Source organism: Arvicanthis niloticus, chromosome X, assembly GCF_011762505.2.
Source record: "Arvicanthis niloticus isolate mArvNil1 chromosome X, mArvNil1.pat.X, whole genome shotgun sequence".
NCBI classification, from domain to species: Eukaryota; Metazoa; Chordata; class Mammalia; order Rodentia; family Muridae; genus Arvicanthis; species Arvicanthis niloticus.
Window position 1 is genome coordinate 2,847,215 of NC_047679.1, and position 7,510 is coordinate 2,854,724.

General features: G+C 36.5%; 2 pseudogenes; both read right to left on the reverse strand.

The window, feature by feature from the left end:
* Nucleotides 1-537: 537 nt before the first annotated feature.
* On the reverse strand, nt 538-1,048 carry LOC117694649 (ribosomal protein eL22-like 1 pseudogene; annotated as a pseudogene).
* A 3,513-nt stretch (nt 1,049-4,561) lies between these two features.
* LOC117695352 (ATP synthase F(0) complex subunit k, mitochondrial pseudogene) lies at nt 4,562-6,180 on the reverse strand (annotated as a pseudogene).
* Between the last annotated feature and the right edge of the window lie 1,330 nt (nt 6,181-7,510).

Here is a 7,510-nt window from a genome sequence, read left to right on the forward strand (position 1 = left end):
CATATACAGAAAATTAAATATTTTTTAAAAATCTTCAGTATTTTTTAAATATAGATTTATATATGACTGTGTGTACACATTGTTTACATGTATATATATATTTTAAAATTGTTTACATAGTACCAAATTGGCATATAACACATATTTAAGTTAAAGCTGTTAAATTAGCCCAAATTCCTTTTAGTTCACAATACAATTGAAGTTGAAAGGGAAAAGTTACAACCCCAACATTCCCAATAGCCCCATCAGGTTAACTTGACCATAAGTTCCAAAATGCATTCAAAGAGATGATGCAGGAAAGGAAGAAGAAATTTAATTGATGTGGTGACATTGGGGAGACCAATTAACAGACCCAGAACTCTGAAGTCTGTCTTTGGGATAAAGACATGGCATTTAAAGTTAACTAAGTAATTAAGACAAGGCACAAGATATACAGGCCTAGATAACAGGTGGTCTATTTGATAATTTTCTTAGTTCTAGTACTACAAGATAATCCAAAGAAATCCCTGCTTTGAGAGAATGGACTGGTTTTTTTTTTTTTTTTTTTTTTTTAGAGTAAAATGACTTTTATTTGCCCATTACGTCTGATTTTAGGTTTCTTTTGCATACTTCCATTTTATTAAAAGCAAAGGCCAATTAGTCCTCAGACTCTGAACCATCTTCATCTTGACTAATCTGGAAATAACGAAGCTCGTAAGTCTCCTTGTCAGATGCGACCACACGAAGCCAATCGCGGAGATTATTCTTCTTAAGGTATTTCTTGGTAAGATATTTCAAATACCTTTTTGAGAACTGTTTCTCAGAAACAACTGTGATTTTATTCTTCAGGCGTTCAATGTGAACAACATTTCCAAGACTTCCAGTTTTTCCATTGACTTTAACCTTCCCCCGTAGAAACTGTTCAAAATTTCCAGAATCAAAAATTCCATCTTCTACTGGATGAGTGAGGTCCAAATGAAACCGCCAGGTTGACTTCTTAGGTTTCTTGTCTTTCTGCGGCGCCATGTTGAGCTGCAGCCGTGGGAAGAGGAATGGACTGGTTCTTACAAAATGACTGATTCTGTTCTAGGGCACAACCTTGTCCTCATGGATAATTATCCTCACCTGGAAGATGGTCATGCTAAGTTCTACTGTTCTTAGAATCCAGAAACTGGGTTAGTAGTGGCTTATTTTTGTTCTTATAATGTTACTTGAGTAATTAATATAATTGCCTAAATGGTATGCAAATACCTCAAAAAAGGAGATAGACACAAAAATAAGGATAGATATGGCAGAAGCTTATTTTACTTTGGATACCTCATCACCCCAAATGAAAAGCAAATGTTCTTTAACAAAACCAATTTCTAAATATTTGTTGTAATAAGGTTTAAATCTTTAACAAATTGAATAATTTGAACTTGTTGCTTTAAGAAAATCTTCAGATCTGTTAACACATTTTACCTGTGTTTCGGACATTGTTTTCTTGTGTTCCATTAAAATATAAGGATAAAATATTTTCTAAATTTTGTAAAGAAAAATGGCAGACAAAAAGAAACAATGAAGTAATAAAAGAGATACAAAATGTTACAAATACAAAAGAAGAGAATTGAGAAATAAGTAGCACTAATGGTAGTTAAAAATCCATAGAGAAACATATTATTTTATACGCATATTTAAAACATACACACAATTTAAGTGGAATCATTTCACTTGGGGTGATAATGTTCCCCCATTAAAAACTTTAGTTCCAGGTATGGGAAAACATCCTTTTGTATTGTTGGTCAAAAGAGTCTAAGAGACATCCAAAAGCATAAAGTTATTACCATTGCCTTTAGTTGCATCCCAGAACTTGAAGGCAAGACTCCATTGCTGAGATGCATACTTTGGACACAGGACCCAGAGAAATCCAATTGAACTGACCTAGAAGCCTGCATCCTGAAGACTAGCTCTCATAGTATTGGAAGATCCTATGCAAGCTGCCAATGGAGAAAAGTAATCAGTAGTCCTAGCCAGCTGTAAGGCCTGAATCACACCAGTGGTCACCTTGGCAAGATAACACCAACTGTGCCACAGTGGTACTTCTATCTTGAGGTTAACCAATAGCTGTCTAATTGAACTCAATATCTGCTCTACAGGAGAGAGTTTGTGCCTGGTACTATAAACCTAACATTACCTATGGCTGTAGAGGTCATAGGCCCTAGAGGAGAACCTACTACTGTCACTTTCCTAAACTAATATAATTTCTAACTGAATTCTAAATGCTTATTGTTATACCCACAGGTAAGTATTGCTGTCACCTTCATCAATGAAGCTTCTTTTTGTAACAGATGGAGACTATTACAGAGACCTATAACTGGTGAAAATTCAAAGAATAAATGACCATGAGGTAACCAGCTCTAATCAATACAACTAAAATGCAACTCCTACACTAAAGGTACAGGAAAAATCACAGAAGAGGGGACAGAAAGATTCTAAGAGCCAGAGGACCAATATGTTTACTGTTAGCTAGTAGTATCTTCTAGTTATATGACAGGAAAACTGTGCCTATGTTAACTCAATAATACAGTTGCCTAAAAAGACTTGCATAACGACAACAACAGTCCACATACCAATGTGGTTGGGATAATTTCACAAGGTCCTGCTGCTATATGAAGAACTATAAGGCAATTAATGACTGCCTTTGTTATACTAGTTATTTTTCTGTTGCTGTGATAAAACACCATGCCCAAGGTAACTTATAGAAGAAAGAGTTTATCATTTCAGAGAGTTAGAGTCTATAATGGCAAGGGACAACAACATGGAAGCAAACATGGTGCCAGGAGCAAAAGCTGGGAGCTAATACCTTGGATTGCATTCTAGAAACTGAGAGAGTGAACTAGAAATGGTGCAAAGCTTTTAATCTCAAAACCTGCTCTTGGTGACATGCTTCCTCCAACAAGGCTACACCTTTTAAACCTCCCCTAAAAGTATCACCAATTAAGGATCAAATGTTCAAATATCCTATGGGGGGACATTATCATTAAAAACCACTACAGTTTTCTCTAGGGACAAGCTTCATGATAAATTGTCTGATACCAAGTGATAGGCCCTAAACACATATACATATAACTAACACTAAATTGATTCAGTAGGTTTTGTGTATGTGTGTGTACATTTACACATATTTACATATATATATATATATATTTATATATATGATAATATAATAGGAGATTATAAAGTTTAATGAGAGCATAGAAGACACACGTATGAAATTCTCAAAAAAAATTTAAAAATTTAAATTTAAAATTATGTAAAATTTAAATATAAAATATATTTTTGGTAAAAGAAAAAATGAGAAAATCAAATACTTTTAGAAGAGAAAGGATTTTTATAAAGATTTTTTATCCTAACGATAAAGGATTATTCCAAAATGGAAGTAAAGTACAATTATGGCAAAAACAAAACTTTTTAAGTATGTCACAAGAAGATTTATGAAAGTTACAACTTAAAATAGTGTGGATTTGCAAAAAATTGTTCAAAGAACAGATCTTTTATGTTTTGTCAAATAATTGCTTATAGTTTCTCCTGAGTTTATCAGGTCTCTAAGTAGAAAAAAAATCTATCTTTGCCAATATTTATCTGTTATACAGCAGGTAAGATTTAAGCCACATTTTGTTCTTCGGTACTGATGGAACTGAACTTCTGGGTGTTCAATAGCTGTACATGGAGGCTAAAAGGAATCCACTATTTTGGCCTTTTCTTCCAGGTCTCACGTGATGATGGGACACCTGTAAAAGCATCCCATAGCTCTGGTAAGTCATTTGTCCTCCTGATTAGTGAAAGCATGGAGATCCCAGAAGTTGGACTCTCACCAGTGTGAGTTCTACAAAGAGAAAGATCATCACAGAGGGAAATTTTCTCAATGCTTCCAAAGGAAGCTACCTGTTTAGTTTAGACCTGTTTAGATCCTGGTTTACCCCAGTAGATGGCACAACTGGTAGAAGGAAATTAAAGGAGTCCCAGGAATTTGCCTAAATCCCTAAAAGTTGTTAGGAGCCATCTAGAAAAGGATAAGCCTAGCAGGTGATTTTCCCTGAGATGTCCTCCATTTTGTATAGACTGTGATGAATGAGCTCTGAAAGCAAGGATCTAAGAGACTAATCTCAGGATTGATTCTTGCTATGTATATGCCTTTCCTGTCATTATTAATTTAACAATCCCTGCTTAATATTAGCCCACCATATTAGGCAGATTTTCTGCAGATCAATGAAGGTGTACTGTCTTGTAGGATGTGATATATACAAATAAAGGATTTCTTAATTACTAATGATGATTCTATAAGAATTTCTAAGTTTATACTAATAATTATTGAGCCCTTTATAATAAGGGCTGCAATTAAGGCCCTCTGTGATGTGAGAACTGCAATTAGAACTTTGCCAGTCTTTACATGTCATGAGCTAATTGCACTAAATGTAAAGCAGGCATACAGATTTACAATTTAGGAGTATAATCTTTTAGGCCATAAAACCATTAACTAAATGGTCATAAAAGGATCAAACAATTTATTGTAGGTACAAAGACAGAAGATAAAATATTGACTGGGTTTATCTATATAAAACTTTAATACTAGTTTGCCTTATGACATACCATATTAGCTTAGACATAAGAATTATAGTTTTAGATTCTCAATGAAACTGGAGCTAGTGATAGATAATGAATGTCTAGTTAGATAACTAGTCTTAATGGAAACACATGTAAACATCTCTGTTGTAACTTCTTGTTCAATTTGTGGTTCGAATTTATGTTTGAACTTGTTGTGAACTTTTGGAATACCATGTTTCCTAAAAAGGTACAAAAATAACCTAGGAATGATGACATTAAAGAGGCAGAAGGAGAATAAAAGCATTAGAGAGATGAGGAGTTGAGTAGATGGGGAGAGACATAGAAGAAGAGAGCAGAATTAAGGATGTAGGAGAATAGAGAATAAGCAGAGTAGAAGCAAAATAGAAGCTGAACAGATAGCAGAAAATAGCAGAACAGAGCATGAAAGAGATAAAGACAAAAAAGGAGCTGGAAAGAGAGAAGAAAGAGCAGGCAGGCTTCTTAACATGAGACAATCCTTTCTTTTTTTTCCAGGTTCATAATTTACTGTACAAATTGAATATTACATTATGAGTTCACATCAGCTTCTTCTGGCACAGAACCTAACAGATGATGTCAGACATTTCAAAATCCATTTATATTGCTTTCACAGCTGGAGTACTTTTAGGTTTTAACTTGAAGTATAAGACTAACAAAGAAATGCCTTCATATATGGCCTGGACACAATTCATTCTACCTGTGAGGGTACAAGAGTTGAAATGTTTTTTAATGACAGTGAACTGGAATTGGCCATCCCTTTCTGGACCAGCCATGACTTCAATCTTCACCCAAATCACAAACTCTGCAGCTGATGTCCCTCAACAAACCCTGAGACAGGTTCTTTCTTAACAGCAAGTTTCTTCTTCTTCTTCTTTTTTTTATTTTTAATTTTTTTTAAATTTTTTTTAAAGATTTATTTATTCATTTAACATGTGTGAATATACTGTCGCTGTCTTCAGACACACCAGAAGAGGGCATCAGACTCCATTACAGATGGTTGTGAACCACCATGTGGTTGCTGGGAATTGAATTCAGGACCTCTAGAAGAGCAATCAATGCTCTTAACCGCTGGAGCCATCTCTTCGGCCCGATTTCTTAATTTTTTTAATTGGATATTTTATTTACATTTCAGATGTATCCACCTTTCCACATTCCCCACCACCACCCAGGAATCCCCTATCCCATCCACCCTCCTCCTGCTTCTATGAGGATGTGGCCCCACCTACCCCCCACTCCCACCTCCAATCCACACACTCCCACCTACCCACCCACAATTTCCCCCACACTGGGGCGTCCAGCCTTGGTCAGCCTTTACTGGACCAAGGACTTCCTCTCCCACCTATGCCTGACAATGTCATCCTTCCCTACATACACAGCTGGAGCCATGGGTCCCTCCCTATGTGCTCTCAGCCTGGTGGTTTAGACCCTGGGAGCTCTGGTTGGTTGGTATTGTTGCTCTCCCCATGGGGCCCTCAAACTCTTTCAGCTCCTTCAGTCTTCTCTCTCACTCCTCCATTGGGAACCCCATGATCAGTTTAGTGGTTAGCAGTGAGCATCTCCTCTGTATACATCAGGCTCTGGCAGACCTCTAAGGAGACAGCTATATCAGGCTCCTGTCAGTGTCTACCTTTGGTGACTGCAAAAGGGATAGATACCCAGGTGGAGCAATCTCTGGACGGCCGCTCCTTCAGTTTCTGTCCCACACTTTGTCTCCATATTTGCTCCCATGAGTATTTTGTTACTCCTTCTAAGAAGGACCAAAGCAGCCACAGTTTGGTCCTTAGTCATCAGGGAAATGCAAATCAAAACAACCCTGAGATTCCACCTCACACCAGTCAGAATGGCCAAGATCAAAAACTCAGGTGATAGCAGATACTGACCAGGATATGGAGAAAGAGAAACACTCCTCCCATTGTTGGAGAAATTGCAAGCTGGTACAACCAGTCTGGAAATCAGTCTAGTGGTTCCTCAGAAAATTGGACATAGCATTGCCTGAGGACCCAGCTATGCTACTCCTGAGCATATACCCAGAAGATGCTCCAACATATAACAAGGACACATGCTTCACTATGTTCATAGCAGCCTTATTTATAATAGCCAGAAGCTGGAAAGAACCCAGATGTCCTTCAACAGAGGAATGGATATAGAAAATGTGGTACATTTACACAATGGAGTATTGATCAGCTATTAAAAACAATGAATTTGAGAAGTTTTTAGGCAAATGGATGGAACTAGAAAATATCATCCTGAGTGAGGTAATCCAATCACAAAAGAACACACACTCACTGATAATTGGATATTAGCCCAAATGCTTGCAATATCCAATATACAACTCACAGACCACATGAAGCAAGTTTCTTCTTATTGACAAGGGCAGGGCTTTTTTACTAACAGAAATATAAAAGATAGATTTTTTTTTTTTTTTACTTTTTCTGTGCAATAAAGGTTGAATCTTATTTTTCATCCAGAATGTGTGAGTTCTTTCTGTGCTGCACTTGGGATTTAGCACCACCCACAAAATATATCTATATTATATATATCATATATATATATAATATATATGATATATATAATATATGAGTGTGTGTGTGTGTGTAAGTATGTAAGTTGATGAGACAGATTGCTGGGCCTGACAAATAAGTATGTGATCATGAATGTGTATGTGTGAATATATGTATAAATGCATGGTGTTTATGCATATTTGCATTTGTGAAAGTTTTTCTATTTGTGAGTGTGACTCTCTTCTCCTGATTCCATAAAAGTTAACTGCTCTAAATCTCCCTCCTGCCTGGCCAGGGAGAGGCCAAACTTCTGGGCAAGAGAGAGTCCCTAGCAATTAATCCTTTATTTAATCCCCTGCTGTTAAGCAACAGGTGTTAATTCACCAGAGATCTGTAGCTTCTGGCCT